Consider the following 17,871-nt stretch of genomic DNA (forward strand, 5'->3'; position numbering starts at 1 on the left):
CAGTATAGGAGATAGCTCCCCACACCATGATGCCAGGTGTTGGCCCTGTGTGCCTCGGTCGTATGCAGTCCTGATTGTGGCGCTCACCTGCACGGCGCCAAATACGCATACGACCTTCATTGGCACCAAGGCAGAAGCGACTCTCATCGCTGAAGATGACACGTCTCCATTTGTCCCTCCATTCACGCCTGTCGCGACACCACTGGAGGCGGGCTGCACGATGTTGGGGCTTGAGCGGAAGACGGCCTAACGGTGTGCGGGACCATAGCCCAGCTTCATGGAGACGGTTGCGAATGGTCTTCGCCGATACCCCAGGAGCAACAGTGTCCCTAATTTGCTGGGAAGTGGCGGTGCGGTCCCCTACGGCACTGCGTAGGATCCTATGGTCTTGGCGTGCATCCGTGCGTCGCTGCGGTCCGGTCCCAGGTCGACGGGCACGTGCACCTTCCGCCGACCACTGGCGACAACCTCGATGTACTGTGGAGACCTCACGCCCCACGTGTTGAGCAATTCGGCGGTACGTCCACCCGGCCTCCCGCATGGCCACTATACGCCCTCGCTCAAAGTCCGTCAACTGCACATACGGTTCATGTCCACGCTGTCGCGGCATGCTACCAGTGTTAAAGACTGCGATGGAGCTCCGTATGCCACGGCAAACTGGCTGACACTGACGGCGGCGGTGCACAAATGCTGCGCAGCTAGCGCCATTCGACGGCCAACACCACGGTTCCTGGTGTGTCCCCTGTGCCGTGCGTATGATCATTGCTTGTACAGCCCTCTCGCAGTTTCCGGAGCAAGAATGGTGGGTCTGACACACCGGTGTCAATGTGTTCTTTTTTCCATTTCCAGGAGTGTAGATATTTACAGCAGCCCATATACATAAGACAGTCCAATATATATATTAATGTGCTTGAAACTCATGACATATGATAACATTTTACTGGGGTTCAGTGGACCCCAGCTTGAGGTGCTATGTAACTCAAATTCTCCCTCAGTTCAACAGCTCCATGATGTAGACACATCTGAGAAACACAAGTAGTACCAGATATCAAGCCAACATGCAGACACACTCCCTGATGCAACCCCCAATACGTCGGAGCGGAAATCAAACTCATTTGAGCAGCAGGAAAAGTAGAAATCAAGTCAGCATCTAGACCAGCCACAAAGTGATGAATCTAACATGCTCAATTGGAAATCAAGTTGGCATGGAGAACTGTTCCTAACCTTTTGAGTATCCACTTAGCAAGCATGCAGATAACTTCTCTGATGTAGTGCCCAATATACTGGGGCAGGACACAGAATTGTTTCCAGCATTTGAGCTCTCTCTATGGCTGCCCACAACTGCGTGTCACATTGTATGAAACCAACAACAAACTGAAACTTTTCAATTTGGACCAACTATTTCTTTCATTGATAACTCCGAAACGGATCTTACGTTCTATTGCTTTTATATCACTATCCATTTTAGCTACAATTTTATGTTCTCTTTCGTTTATGATCTCTTCAATTGCGTCAACATAAGTTAATCTTTGTTACATCCTTATTGATATGTTTGTACTCGGTTTTTAAAAAGTTTGTCACACAGTCAGAAATCCGTCGTCTTGAATGAGTTTTTGTACATGTTGCATGCGGACTTCATTTCAGATACCTGTGTTACAGATGAGTAGTGCACTTTCTAAACTACTGTGCACCAATGCAAGATCCACTCCATGATTTTCAGTCACACTAGAAAGTTTTTTTCTCTGGATAATCGTACATATTAGTAAATATTGTATCTGATTTATTGGCTGCATCTGTCAACTGTTTGTTCAAGTCAGTATATAAATTTTCGAAGTCGTTCAAAAGTGTCGTGTCGTGACTTTTTCGTCTAAGGTACTGAGACATCAATCTAAATTGCTACGACCACTAAACATGTTTATGATTTTTGTACTCAAGTCTGTGTACAACTCAGCATTGATTTCCATGAATTTCTGTAATTACTGTTCTGTGTTTGGTAACTGTGAATGATGGTTGTCTAATGTGTGTATAGCCTGAGTGTGTGTGGCTGTCTGTTCTGTTCACTCAGCACTAAGCTCGGAAAATTTCTTTGTCTGTTGCATTGTTTCTATCCAAATTATTTAGAAAACAGACATTTCCTCTCGAGGATTGTGAATTAATCTCATCAACTATTAGCCATGTGACATCCTTTGGTCTAATTTTCTGTCCATTCATTGCAGTTGGGTTCAGTTGTATATTGTTTTCGACTGTGATCTCATCAACCTGTTGTGTCGCATTGTCATTTTCATTATCTAATACATTAAATTCTGATTCAGTATTTTCGTGATCATTGCCGTTAGTATTAATTTTATCATTGAGACTTGATTCCAATTTTACTGAGAATAAAAGATATGCACTATAATTGAATTAATGAAATATTACAGAAACTCGATTGCTGTGGAAAATTTCACTCATGATATATGTTCATGACAAGATGGCTTCTCCTTGTTGTCTCCATTATGTATATGAAAAATCCACTCTACCATAAATATTATTGCTTACAAAAATGTTTTAAGCAGGTAAGGATGAGAATATTGTTACGAAATTGTTTTAGCATGCTAAGGTCAGTGGAATATCCTTGATTCTACCTGTGGTTAACATACTTCTGCTCATGTTCTGTAAAGACAAATTACCTGTCTCTGTTGAAAATTTTCTCTAGTTTCCATAATTTATTTCGTTTTTGCTGGTAACATACTCCTTTTCTCATTGTCATATATGTGGAACAAAGACAGAATAATGTTACTATTTCAACAATAACTCTTAAAATTACATTATTTTTTACTTAAGGTCGAAAGATTGTGGGATCTGCTCCCTGTTCGGTCGCCAGTGCGTTATATTCTACTTTTACTACTGGCTTGATAATGAATTGGAGTTTTTGTTTTGAAAATGTTTTGTGACTTTTAACTGTGAAGTCATAAATGGAAATTAATGAAATGTGTTTACTGACAGCTGTTGAACAGACATCAACAACATTTCTGAAATAAACTTTCTTGGAAATTTAATAGTAAACTGTCTTATTTGTATTTTCTTTTCGCTGGAGCTTACCCTCTTATTTCTGCTGCTATGATGGCTGCCTTGAATACAGCCACCATAGAAATTGTCAATTGTTGACTGAGTTGTCTGATGAATTTCATGCTGGAATGGGGTGAGATGAACTGGTTGTCAAATAAATAGACATGCACTGTATTTTACTTGCCATTATTTAAATTAACTCAAAATCCAATATTATTAACTAAACTGTTAACAGTAGGAGAAGCGATAAAATGTTTGCATCATCTCTTGATCAAGACACCCCACAGCCTCCTCTCTTTCTGCTAAATTAAAATAAATGACAACCACATCACTCACATCTAACAGTATCTCTGCTACATTCCAACACTTCCTTCTTTATCTTACTTATACCTCTTTAGAAACATCTAACAACTGTGATTACAACTTGATGCTCTAAGAAGAGAAACCATTACATACTCGTAAAGTATGACATTAGCTGCATCCCTTGCTGTAATTAACACATCTTCATTCTGGTATATAATATCCATGAAAAATATTTTTCGTGAAATTTACTCCATATATGACTGCATATAATGAAGATATTGAAGAAATGTACGATGAGAGAAAAAAAAATTACTCAAATAGTTAAGGGTGACGAAAATTTCATAGCCATGGGGGGCTGGAATTCTATAATAGGAAAAGAAAGCGAAGCAAAAGTAGTAGGTAAATATGAACTGGGAGTAAGGAATTATGTAATGGTAAGACAGAGATTTAGCAACCAGGTTTTAAAATGTAAGACATTTCTAGGGGCAGATATGGACTCTGATACCAATTTATTGGTTATGAACTGTAGATTAAAACTGAAGTAACTGCAAAAAGGTAGGAATTTAAGAAGATGAGACCTGGATAAATTGAAAGAACCAAAGGTAGAGAGTTTCCAAGGGAGCATTAGAGATCGATTGACAAGAACAGAGAAAAAGAATACAGTAGAATAAGAATGGGTAACTTTGAGACATGAAATGGTGAAGTCAGCAGAGGATCAAGTAGGCAAAAACACGATGGCTAGTAGAAATCCTTGGGTAATACAAGAAATGTTGAATTTAACTGATGAAAGGAGAAAATATACAAATACAGTAAATGAAGCAGGCGAAAAGGAATACAAAGGTCTCAAAAATGAGATCGACAGGAAACGCAAAATGGTTAAGCTGGAATGGCTGGAGGACAACTAAAGGATATAGAAGCATATATCATTAGGGGTAAGATAGATTCCACGTACAGAAAAATTAAAGAGACCTTTGGAGAAAAGAGAACCACCTGTATGAACATCAAGAGCTAAGAAGGTAAGCCAGTCCTAAGCAAAGAAGGGAAAGCCGAAAGGTGGAAGGAGTATATAGAGGGTCTATACAAGGGCGACGTACTTGAGGGCGATATTATGGAAATGGAAGAGGATGTAGGTGGAGATGAGATGGGAGATATGATACTGCGTGAACAATTTGACAGAACACTGAAAGACCTAAGTAGAAAAAAGGCCTCGAGAGTAAATGACATTCATTTAGAGCTTCTGATAGCTTTGGGACAGCCAGCCATGACCAAAGTCTTCCATCTGGTGTGCAAGATGTATGAGGCAGGCGAAATACCTTCAGACTTCAAGAAGAATATAACGATCCCAATTCCAAAGTAAACAGGTGTTGACAGGTGTGAAAATTACCGAACTATCAGTTTAATAAGTAATGGTTGCGAAATAATAAGACGAATTCTTTACTGGCTAATGGAAAGACTGGTAGAAGCCAACCTCAGGGAAGATCAGTTTGGATTCCTTAGAAATGTTGGAACACGTGAGGCAATACTGACCCTACAACTTATCTTACAAGTTAGGCTAAAGAAAGGCAAATCTACGTTTCCAGCATTTGTAGACTAAGAGAAAGCGTTTGACAAAGTTGACTGGAATACTCTCTTTCAAATTTTGATCGTGGCAGGGTAAAATATAGGAAACGAAAGGCTATTTATATTTTGTACAGAAAGGCATGAAAGGGAAACAATGATTGAGAAGGTAGTGAGACAGGGTTGCAGCCCATCCCCAATGTTACTCAATCTGCTTACTGAAGAAGCAGAAAAGCAAACAAAAGAAAAATTTGGAGTAGGAATTAAAATCCATGGAGAAGAAATAAAACCTTTGAGGGTTGCCAATGATATTGTAATTCTGTTGGAGACAGCAAAAGACTTGGAAGGACAGTTGAATAGAACAAACAGTGCTTGAAAGGAGGGTATAAGATGAACATCAACAAAAGCAAAACGAGGATAATGGAATGTAGTTGAATTAAATCAGGCGATTCTGAGGGAATTAGATTAGGTAACGAGACCTTTAAAGTAATGGAAGAGTTTTGCTATTTGGGTAGCGAAATAACTAAGCATGGTCAAAGTAGAGAGGATATAAGATGTAGACTGGCTATGGCAAAGAAAGCATATATGAAGAAGAGAAATTTGTTAACATCGAGTGTAGATTTAAGTATCAGGAAGTCTATTCTGAAAGTATTTATGTGGAGTGTGGCCATGTATATATGTGAAACATGGACTACAAACAGTTTCAGCAAGAAGAGAATAGAAGCTTTCGAAATGTGGTGCTACAGAAGAATGCTGCAGATTAGATGGGTAGATCACATAATTAATGAGGAGGTAGTGGACAGAATTGGGAAGAAGAGGATATTGTGGCACAGCTCGACTAGAAGAAGAGATCGGCTGTAGGACACACTCTGAAGCATTAAGGGATCACCAATTTTGTACTGGACGGAAGCGTGGAGGGTAAAAATCATAGAGGGAAACCAAGAGATGAATACACTAAGCAGTTTCATAAGGATGTCAGTTGCAGTAGTTACTGGTAGATGAAGAGGCTTGCAGAGGATAGAATGGCATGGAGAGCTCCATCAAACCATTCTTTGGACTGAAGACCACAGCAACAACATGACTTCTACCACATCCATCAAGTACAGGCGACAAAATTTTGGATAGGTCTTCGATATGTCTATCAAAGCAATTAACTTCACAGGCCACCTGTTCCCATAGACCAACATATGTTGGACAATAGGCAAAATCTCAAGCAACTGATGTGTAAACTTTCTCTGAAGACCTTTTCATTGTTTTGTCCCATTTACTGTATGACACCCATGGAAGTAATATGGAGTAAATTTCATAGAAAAGCTATTTCACAGATACAGTTTCATTGTATATGCGTTTGATGGAATAAAACAGTTTAAGACTTGGAAAAGCGAAATATTATAATGTATATACATACATATATTTGATATGACAGGCAATGGCAAGGAAAGCGTTTCTGAAGAAGAGAAATTTGTTAACATCGAATATAGATTTAAGTGTCAGGAAGTCGTTTCCGAAAGTATTCGTATGGAGTGTAGCTATGTATGGAAGTGAAATGTGGACAATACATAGTTTAGACAAGAAGAGAATAGAAGCTTTCGAAATGTGGTGCTACAGAAGAATGCTGAAGATTAGATGGGTTGACCACATAACTAATGAGAAGGTATTGAACAGAATTGTGGAGAAGAGTTGTTTGTGGCACAACTTGACTAGAAGAAGGGATCGCTTGGTAGGACATGTTCTGAGGCATCAAGGGATCACCAATTCAGTATTGGAGGGCAACGTGGAAGTTAAAATCGTAGAGGGAGACCAAGAGATGAATACACTAAGCAGATTCAGAAGGATGTAGGTTGCAGTAGGTACTGAAGGTAGGTCTGAAGGAGTACAATGAAGTAGTTTGGTGATATGGAGTGGGATGAAATGTGCAGTAAGCTGAGATAATAGGGGATTGCAGGGTAATTGAGAACAGTCCATTCCCTAAAAAAATCAGTATGTTTGGCAGCAACAATACATGCATTGCCAACATGTTTGGAGATGATACTGTGAAGTTAAAATCCTAAGACCCAGCACAACGTGCCTATGTGGTCTGTACAATGCAGTATGGATTGCCATGGAGAGACTCAGTCTATATTGAAGGTATGTTAAATCCCTCTTAGATAATACTGTCAAGTACCTATTGGAGTATGAAGTTCACAATGAGGAGTTAAATGTGTGTATAGCAGTGTGTATGTTTGCTATACCTAAGTCTGCTAGTATTTCTCCTACAAACGGAAATGCCATACAAGTGGAGTTCACAGATGCCATTTATAAACCTGTTAGTGCTCTAGTAGGATTATGTGAAAAACACATTGAATTTAAAGACTATAAAAAACTCCTGTTGGGAAAGTTTTGCAGAGATATAAATAGTGTTCCTGTAGAAAAAGGAGAACGGCAATGTTGTTTTTAACGATGATGATTTATTTCTTCTACTTCACGAAGAACCAAATGTACATTAAGAAAGAGAGAGACAGAGAGAGAGGGTGAGATTGTGGTGATCTAGTGTTCTGTTCACAATATTGGCGTTGCATGCCATTTAATTTCGGGTGTAAAATGCAGAGACTTCCAGGGAATTGAAAGGTATGTCAACAGCTCAGCACATAAACATCAAGTATGTGAGAGATGCAGTAAAACTAAACATGTGAAACTGAGTGAAACATATCAAACTGTTATCATTATGATAATCATAGTTAGAGTTGAGTCGTTCTTTGGCTTTTTGAAGTACAGGAGATGTGGATGGAAGACTTAGATTTCTTGGAAACATAAACAAGTCATTACATCATTAGCGCCACTATTTGTCAAACCGTGTGTGGAACTCTCAGTTTCCTAGTTGTTGTAGTTTTGGATCTGTAACAGAGGTGGGAACATCTTCACAGAATAATTCATTGGATATTATTGCCACATGTTATTCAACATACATCAGACAACTTTCTATATGTGTGTCAGTTGTCTCCATTTACAAATCCTTTAGAGATCTCCGATATCATGTGTGCAGTGTAGAACACATGCTGAGGTATGAAAGCCTTAGATATGAAATTCAGTTACATGGTTGCCATCATGTCTCATGCTGACCGACCAGGGATCCTGTTACAGGCTCTGTTTCATTTTGGGGCTATTGTGCACTCAGTCTGAATGACTGAAAATATTTGAGTACACCTCTACATGATAGTTCAGTGGATATTCATTATTTTCAATGCAAAATTCAGTGTTGTCAGTACAATATTCGTTCTAGCAAGAATAAGATTACACAGGAAGAGTGACTTTACACATATTTACATATAAATGTCATTGATTTTGGTGCCATGTTCGATATTTACAATGCAAAGTTCGTTGTTGTTGGTAAAATATTAGCTTTAAATGCATAAGACCACACTTGGGGACAGTGACTTTAGGTGGTAATTTCATTGACTTTGATGAATTTTTCGTTGATTTCCCACAAAATTGACGCGAAAATTCGATGACTTGCAGTATGTATATTGCCTGTCGCCATTTAGAAATCCTATGGAGATGTCTGATAAAACACATAGTGAGGCAGGCACCTCTAGATATAATTGTTCTGTGGCATGACAGAAAACTCGACTGGTTGTGGTCAGCTAGGTTACAGGTTTGCGTCTCAGACTGGCGTTGGGAGTAGAACAACTAAAGATGAGGACCAATGGAACTTTTGAAATTGCATACTGCATATCACAATCTGATCCCACGCAATGCTGTGTAATAGGTTAAAATTCTTGGACTTCTTCTTCAAATGACTGCAGGTTCGGATTGTGTGACAAAAAAAATAGATACTGAAAATTAGTGACAAGGTCAAACCAATGGCTGATAGCTACCACATAGAAATGTTGCGTCTCTCCCATGAGAAGCTGAAAAACGGAACTAGCAGCACAACGATTATTCCGGAATGAAAGTTTCACTCTGCAGTGATTATTAACATAAATATATAGACTGGTACTATAATAAAGTATTTGAACATATTTTCGGTAGAAGTTAGTTCACCGTATTAGAAATTATTCAGAGCTGTAGAGAACGATGCATACATGACAAGATAACAATGGTAGAAGATGGAAGTGAACAGCCAGGCATCTCATAGCTGCCCCTGACAAAATTAAATTATTTGTACAACTAGGAAAATATTAGCATATGGATTCTTTGGTCTTCAAGCAAAATATCAATTACATGTTCATTTGCAGAAGCATATACAAAATTTTAGATGTAAAAAATAGTTTTTAGTGAAGTTATCTTACAAAACCACCTGAACCAGCTGTGAAACAATTTGTTGTTTCATTGTGAGTAGCCATTCAACTCATAAAAAATTAATATATACACTTTTACATACTCAACCAGAGCAGTCCCATAAATGAATGATTCAATATTTATCAAGTTCTTGGCACTGAGTTGTCCACAAGTACACATCAGTATGACATGGGAGCAACACTATTGTTCTAAGAATAAGAGTAGAGTTAGGACACTTGTTGATTTCTGCTGCAGTGCAATGCAGGTCGTAAGTCCAGTGGGTGAGTGATAGTCAGACACAAGTTACATGGTGTCATCCCATCTGGGCAGCGACAGGCTGGCTGGTACGATTCCCCTCGGTGTGTCCTGCGGTCTTGTTGCTTCTCACCCCTGTGTCTGCTTGGATACATGCAACAGTGCCAGAGCTCTGGGAGGCACGAAACAGTTGTGTAACGCTATCGGTCTTTCGAAAAGATGCACTGCTATGATGCATACAGACTTAAAACACAAAGATAAATACATATACAATAGACACAGTTTAGATTTATTTCTTAAAAACAAATAACAACGTGAGATCTGAATTTCGTAATATATACAATATAAATTATTCATTTTCATTTGATTTTAGTTAATTGGATAGACAGACATTGTCCAGAGCATAAATCCAGTTAGAATTTAGACGAAACTTGAAGTTCGTTTCTCCTTTTCTTTGTAATAGTATGCTGCTTGTATATAAAGGTCAGAAGTGGATAATTTCAGATGAATATTATTGTGTCCATATTTTATTTACTTACATGCATTTTATCACGTACATCTGAATGCTGAATAATTGCTTTGCACAACCATTCAGCGACAAGCACATTTTACTGTAGACACACCTGCAGCTTAGTTCAGACATGACCGTTGAACATGACACACTGTGTTTATGTGATGTGCATTTGTCTCAGCGACGATTAGTGTCAGAGACGCGTTTTGAGCTCTGTGCCATGGAATCCATCATCACCCTTTGGATAGCACACACTCTTGGAGGAAGCAGTTTCAGTTTTGCCATGAGGTAAGTGCATTCTTTTGTATCCAGGTGACATGCTGCTTATCTGTTGTAATGTTTCTTTAGCACACATGCGCTATGCAATAATTCTCTATCCCAATGCATGATTGGTCACTGTTTCATCACTTATACATTACTAGTTTGGCTTCACTATAGCAAACGTTTATGTACCTCTGTATGGTGTTTTGTACAATGCTTTTACAATTACAGATTCTCTGTACAAGTCATTTTATCTACTATTTTTTTTGTTAACCAGTAACATATTTTTACAACTTTCACTTATCCTGTTATCAGCCTCTAAAACATGCTTTAGTTTCTCGATGTAGCATTCATATTTTATGAAGTTAATACTGCATTTACTTCTATTCACATATAAAAATTGGGGAAAAGTCTCTACAACACATCATTACCTACAGTACATGAGTGAACATTAGCAAAGTACCTACTATTAGAAACAGTTCAAGTACAAAACAGATACTCACCCAAAAGATGCAGGGGAAAAACCTCTAGATAAAAGTTTTGCACCAGCAGTACAATGCCTTTCAGGTTTCTTAGCAGTATTTTATGTGAGTGTACTATTGATGTTTACCCTGTGGATGGGCATATTTGCATGTGATTGCATTGTGTTCAAATGGTCCCATGCACACAGAGCAGTGTATCTGTATAAAAAATTGACAGGACATCATTTTACTATTCAATCAGTTGTATAATTTTGTGACTATCTTTTACTCCTTTCACAAAATAAATATCATAGTATTAAAATGCGTTAAGCATAGTGGGTATTCAACAATTTGTAAGGCTAAGACGCACCTTTGCTTTCAGAGCAAACACTTAGCATCCTAATAAAAACAGAAAAAAAACATATATAAAAGTAAGATGGTGCTACTGCACATCTTCTTCAAATTAATGTGTGTGTACATATGTGAATGGAAAAATATAATTCCTGCTAATGTGGATCCTGTATCACTTTCACATACATGTGTTGCAAATATAAATCTCATTCCTCAACGAATTCAGCACATGTGATGTTTGTGTTTTTTAATCAATTTAGAAATCAATATGACGAATATTCTTGTAGCAGCTACTTACCTTTCACAATGTTTTCATTTACTGATTTTGTGTACATTGAAACTTCTTCAGTTCTTTGCATGGGCACAAACCTTCAATCTTATTAGATCTAGGATTTGTGAGTGTGGGTGTGGAATACGTATGACGATTTTAACGAAACTGCTGTTACTTGGGGCGAACAGTGAAATTTTTCTGGAGTGAAAATTTTCAACATCGAAAAGAGATTATTTGGTTTAAACAAAAAAACCTCAAAAATTGGTTGTTATTATTGTGTCCCATAGACATCAAGAAATGTGTGGTCATGGGGGTGTTTCTTACTAATCAAATTGGCCTCCACCAGTCAACGCATTACTTTGAATATTACACGTTAGTAATTAGTTCTGCAGTGACACTTATATAGTTCAGTTGATTTCTTATATGTATCTTAGTTCAGTGTAACTCAGAGTGATCGGCTTCCTGCTGCTGCTGCTGAAGTAGTCGTTGCCTGGATCCATTTCATCTGCTAACTGGATCAAGTTACGTGAATTCCATGATATAATACAGGTACCAAGTCGTTTTATAGTGGTTTATCCACATAACAGGCTACATAGTCACAATACTGTATTGCAACAATTAGATTTTTGCACAGACGTGCGACACAGTAGTTGCGTCTCAAAAATGTCTCCAACTGACCATCCTTGAGCCTTGTGCTCCTCCTATTTATACGATTTTTAACAATCAAGTCAACAAACCCACAGTGCAAATTTATTAAATTAACAATTGAAAGTTTCAAATTTTTATGAGTAACTATCCATTAAACCTCGCTTATTTTATGCTGAAACTGGTGTATACAATAAAAAAGACTTTCACATAGGATATACATCATATTATATAAAATACTGAAAAACTACAATGCTAAAACTGAAGAAACTGCAAAAAGATGGGAATTTAAGGAGATAGGACCTGGATAAATTGAAAGAACCAGAGGTTGTAGAGAGTTTCAGGGAGAGCATTAGGGAATGATTGACAAGAATGGGGGGAAAGAAATACTGTAGAAGAAGAATGGGTAGCTTTGAGAGACGAAATAGTAAAAACAGCAGTGGATCAAGTAAGTAAAAAGACGAGGGCTAATAGAAATCCTTGGATAACAGAAGAGATATTAAATTTAATTGATGAAAGGAGAAAATACAAAAATGCAGTAAATGAAGCAGGCAAAAAGTAATACATATGTCAAAAGAACCACTTGCATGAATATCATGAGCTCAGATGGAAATCCAGTTCTAAGCAAAGAAAGGAAAGCAGTAAGGTGGAAGGAATATAATAAAGGGTCTATACAACGGCGATGTTCTTGAGGACAAAATTATGGAAATGGAAGATGATGTAGATGACGATGAAATGGGATATATGATACTGCGTGAAAAGTTTGACAGAGCACTCAAAGACCTAAGTCGAAACAAGGCCCCAGGAGTAGACAACATTCCATTAGAACTACTGATAGCCTTGAGAGAGCCAGCCCCATTCCATTCCCAAAGAAAACAGGTGTTGACAAATGTGAAAATTACCGAACTATCAGTTTAATAAGCCACTGCTGCAAAACACTAACATCAATTCTTTACAGACAAATGGAAAAACTGGTAGAAGCTGATCTCGCGGAAGATAAGTTTGGATTCCATAGAAATGTTGGAACACATGAGACAATACTGACCCTATGACGTATCTTAGAAAATATATTAAGGAAAGGCAAACCTACATTTCTAGCATTTGTAGACTTAGAGAAATCTTTTGACAATGTTGACTGGAATACTCCCTTTCAAATCCTGAAGGTGGCAGGAGTAAAATACAGGGAGCGAATGGCTATTTATAATTTGTACAGAAACCAGATCGCAGTTATAAGAGTCGAGGGGCATGAAATGGAAGCAGTGGTTGGGAAGGGAGTGACACATGGTTGTGGCCTATCCCCGACGTTATTCAATCTGTATATTGAGCAAGCAGTAAAGGAAACAAAATAAAAATTCAAAGCAGGAATTAAAATCCATGGAAAAGAAATAAAAACTTTGAGGTTCACCGGTGACACTGTAATTCTGCCAGAGACAGCAAAGGTCTTGGAAGAGCAGCTGAACGGAATGGACAGTGTCTTGAAAGGAGGATATAAGATGAACATCAACAAAAGCAAAACGAGAATAAGGCAATGTAGTCGAATAAAATCGGGTGATGCTGTGGGAATTAGATTAGGAAATGAGACATTTGAAGTAGTAAATGAGTATTGCTATTTGGGGAACAAAGAAACTGATGATGGTCGAAGTAGAGAGGATATAAAATGTATACTGGCAATGACAAGGAAAGTGTTTCTGAAAAAGAGAAATTTGTTAACACCGAGTATAGATTTAAGTTTATGAAAGTATTTGTATGGATTGTAGCCATGCATCGAAGTGAAATGTGGACGATAAATAGTTTAGTCAAGAAGAGAATAGAAGCTTTTGAAATGTGGTGCTACAGTAGAATGCTGAAGATTAGATGGGTAGATCAAGTAACTAATGAGGAGGTATTGAATAGAATTAGGCAGAAGAGAAATTTGTGGCACAACTTGACTAAAAGAAGGGATCGCTTGGTAGGACATATTCTGAGGAATCAAGGGATCACCAATTAAGTATTGGAGGGCACTGTGGAGGGTAAAAATCGTAGAGAGAGACCAAGAGATGAATACACTAAACAGATTCAGTAGGATATAGGTTGCAGTAGGTGCTGGGAGATGAAGAAGCTTCCACAGGATAGAGTGGCATGGAGAGCTGCATCAAACCAGTCTCTGGACTGAAGATCACAACAACTACAACAATGCTAACCTAAATTTTCTTAATTATGTCTTCATTTGTAAATGCAAAATATTGTGAACATATATTGGACAAGCATGACCTACTAGTAAACAAATGGACTAATAAATTTTATGACATTTAGTGTCATACACGGTATCAGTTATTAGATACCATTGAATTACGGAACTTCCAAGACAGGAATGTAAAACAAAAGGTTTGTTTTATTTCATGATATCTGGTTCTTCATAAAGTAATGCAGACTTGAATTGTCGTTTGATGTACTGATTAAAACATAATTTCCTACAACACAGTTGCTTGTCATTCTTCAGTTTTCTAAAATGTGCTAGACAAGTAAGTGCAATCAAAATAGGTCTTACCTTTCCTTTGTAGGGTTCTGCTTGTCTTATAAATTTTGTAGGAGGGCCGACACACTTGTTTTCTTTGACGTTCAACATCAAGTCTGCAGGAGTGTTTTGTGGTCATAAACAGGAAGATGGTTCACTACCTGCTCAAAAATACCAAGATACTGCATCCAACGAGTGTGTGTTTATAAGTGCTTATGAAACTTTTTTTAATTCGAGGAACACTCGTTAACACGGATTTGCTTGCGGGTTAAAGTGTGATACTAAAATATTTTGTATGCCATTTTCTCGTAAAAACTTTGTCCATTTGAACTCAATGACATAAGATTCGTTGCTTGTTAACAATGGACTACAGTATGGTGATTAAATTATGTTCCATTCTAGGATTCGCTTGATCTTCTCTCTCCCTTCTGTTCGCTTTGATCAAGGGATCATAGACGTATTGTAGCACAGTACATCATGGGGCGAAACTACATATTGTAAATATATGTTTTAATAACACCTGGTTTTTGTTTGAATACTTGAAAATAGTGTAGTAGTAAATCATATAGCTTACTTCCTTGCTCCTTTATAGTTGCTGTACATCCAGTCACTATATCATGTATGAGTTTCTTTAAGTCTGATATCGCATTTAACGTTATGGACGTCATTTAAATATAGCTTCTCAAACTTGTGGCACTAATTTCGTGCAGTTGTTTCAGCGTCATATTTGGCCTAATGTTAATGCTGCTGTTAGCGCGTTGATATGGGGGTGGTGAGCGCGCTGATGGCAGAGAGCATGGGTCACATTTCAGTGGTGCCAGTGGTGTCGATAAGTAGATCGTGTTTCACTAGGCATGGCCTGCACCTGAATAGGTATGGGAAGGGGAGGCTGGTAAATCTTATAGGTGACAGTGTAGTGGGTGGTGGTGGGATCACTCATGGAAAAATTCCTTTAGTAGTTGATGTTAGAGCTGTACCTTTTTTTAGATTGAAGTCAGCTGATAGGTATACCTGTTTATAGGAAGTCCCTCTAACTAAGGGCTCACCTTCAGAGGATGTCATGTTTCCAAGTAGAGAAGGAATTAGCATATTTCATCGAAATATAGGAGGTATTAGAGATAAAGTTAGTGAACTGCTTATAGATGCTGACTCTGAAATTATAGGTATGTCAGAGCACCACTTAAGTACTTTGACAATTCAGAGGCTTCCTTTACCAACATGCAGATTTGCTGGAGTATTTCAAGGAGTTCCTTGTGGGGTAGGGAAGTGGCTATGCATGTAAAAAACAGTATTCCATTTGAGTCCACAGATGTATCACGGCACTGCACTGAAGAGATATTTGAATGTTGTGCAGGGGCAGTTGAATTTAGTGAAACGAAACTTGTAATTGTTGTTGTTTATAGGTCCCCTAACTCTGATTTCAGAACATTTGTGCTCAAGCTAGAGCGGGTTCTTGATTCACTTTCTAGGAAGTACCAGAAATTAGATATATGTGGTGACTTCAATATAAATTTTGTATATGATGGTGCAAGAAAAAGGATGTTGGTATATCTTCTAAATTTGTATGATCTGATGCAGACTGTGTTTTTTCCAACTAGGCTGCAAGGGCACATTAGTACAGCCATAGACAATATTTTTATTCATTTTTCGTTACTAGATGGGCATTCTGTTAGTAAAAGGGTGAATGGCCTTTCAGACCATGATGCACAAATTTTAACACTAAAAGGCTTATGTAGTCAAACAAGTGTCACATATAATTACAAACTATGTAGGAAATTTAACACAACAGCAGTAAAGAGTCTTTTAAATCTTGTCAAGGAACAAGAGTGGCAGGATGACATAGATGATAAATATAATGCTTTCACACGTTCTTCTAAAGTTGCTTTCCATTAGAATGTTCTAAACAGGTACTAGCAGTAAAAGGCGCCTGGATGGCTGACTAGAGGGATAAGGATATCATGTAGAACAAAGCAGGAATTACATCAAAATGTTAGAAGTAGTCACAATCAAGCTACTACAGTCCACTACCAACAGTACTGTAAGGTGCTTAAAAATGTTATTAGGAAGGCAAAGAGTATGTGCTATGCAGATAGGATAGCTAATTCACAGGACAAAATTAAAACCATATGGTCAGATGTGAAGGAAGTGTCTCCTCAGCAGCACAAGGTAGACGAAAAAGTCAGTTCATAGTAAAAATATTTCTGTTACTGATGAGTCAGATATATGTACAGTATTTAAGAATCACTTTCTGAGCTTTGCTGCTGAATTTTACAAAAACTTAGTTTCTACAGGGAATTGTATAACTCTCTTGGAAAACGCCTTTCCAAGATTGATATCTAAAATACTTCTCTGTGATACTGACAAGGGGGAGATGGAGTCAATAATTAAATCAATGAAAACTAAGGACTCTCACAGATAGAATGGAGTGCCTAGCAGACTATTACAGTACAGTGCTGCACATGTTAGCCCTGCTCTTAGCCATATTTGTAATTTTTCCTTTAAGTGCGGTTAGTTTCTTGAACGATTAAAGTACTCAGTAGTAAAGCCACTTTATAAAAAGGAAGAAAGGGATAATGTAGATAATTTTAGACCTATTTATATGCCATCAGCGTTTGGTAAAGTTATGGAAAAGGCTGTATATGTAAGGATAATTGATCATTTTATGTACCACAATTTGCTATCAAATGTACAGTTCGGCTTTAGAAGTCGTTTAACAACTGAAAATGCTATATTCTGTTTTCTCTGTGAGGTACTGGATGGGTTAAGCAAAAGGTTTCGATCGATAGGCGTATTTTTTTTACTAAGGCATTTGATTGTGTTGATCACAAAATATTGCTTCGGAAGTTGGATCATTACGGGAGACGGAGAGTAGCTCACAATTGGTTCACCTCTCACTTTAACAACAGACAGCAAATGTTCATTATTCACGATGTCAAGAATGGCTGTGAAGTGGGGTCTGAGTGGGGTTTGATAAAGGGGGGGGGGTACCCAATGGATCAGTGTGGTCCTTATTTATGGAAATGATATGCCCTCTAGTACTAAAAGTAACTCTGTTTGCTGATGACACTATCTTGGTAGTAAAGGATGTTGCGTGAAACATTGGCTCGGTTTCAAATAGTACAGCTCATGACATAACTTCACGGCTTGTCGAAAATAAACTAATGCTAAATCACATTAAGGCTCAGTTTTCACAGTTTCTAGCACATAATTCAACAAAAGCTGTCTTTTAATTTTACGGAATGGGCATATGATTAGTGAAACCAAACAGTTCAAACTTCTAGGTGTTCAGATAGACAGTAAACTGTCAAGGAAAGCCCACGTTCAAGATCTTGTTGAAAGACTTAATGTTGCAATTTTTACTATTCGAACGGTATGTGAAGTGAGTGATTGTTTGACACGAAAATTAGTCTACTTTGCTTATAGAATGAGATTTTCACTCTGCAGCGGAGTGTGCGCT

Source organism: Schistocerca gregaria, chromosome 2 (assembly GCF_023897955.1).
Source record: "Schistocerca gregaria isolate iqSchGreg1 chromosome 2, iqSchGreg1.2, whole genome shotgun sequence".
NCBI lineage: Eukaryota > Metazoa > Arthropoda > Insecta > Orthoptera > Acrididae > Schistocerca > Schistocerca gregaria.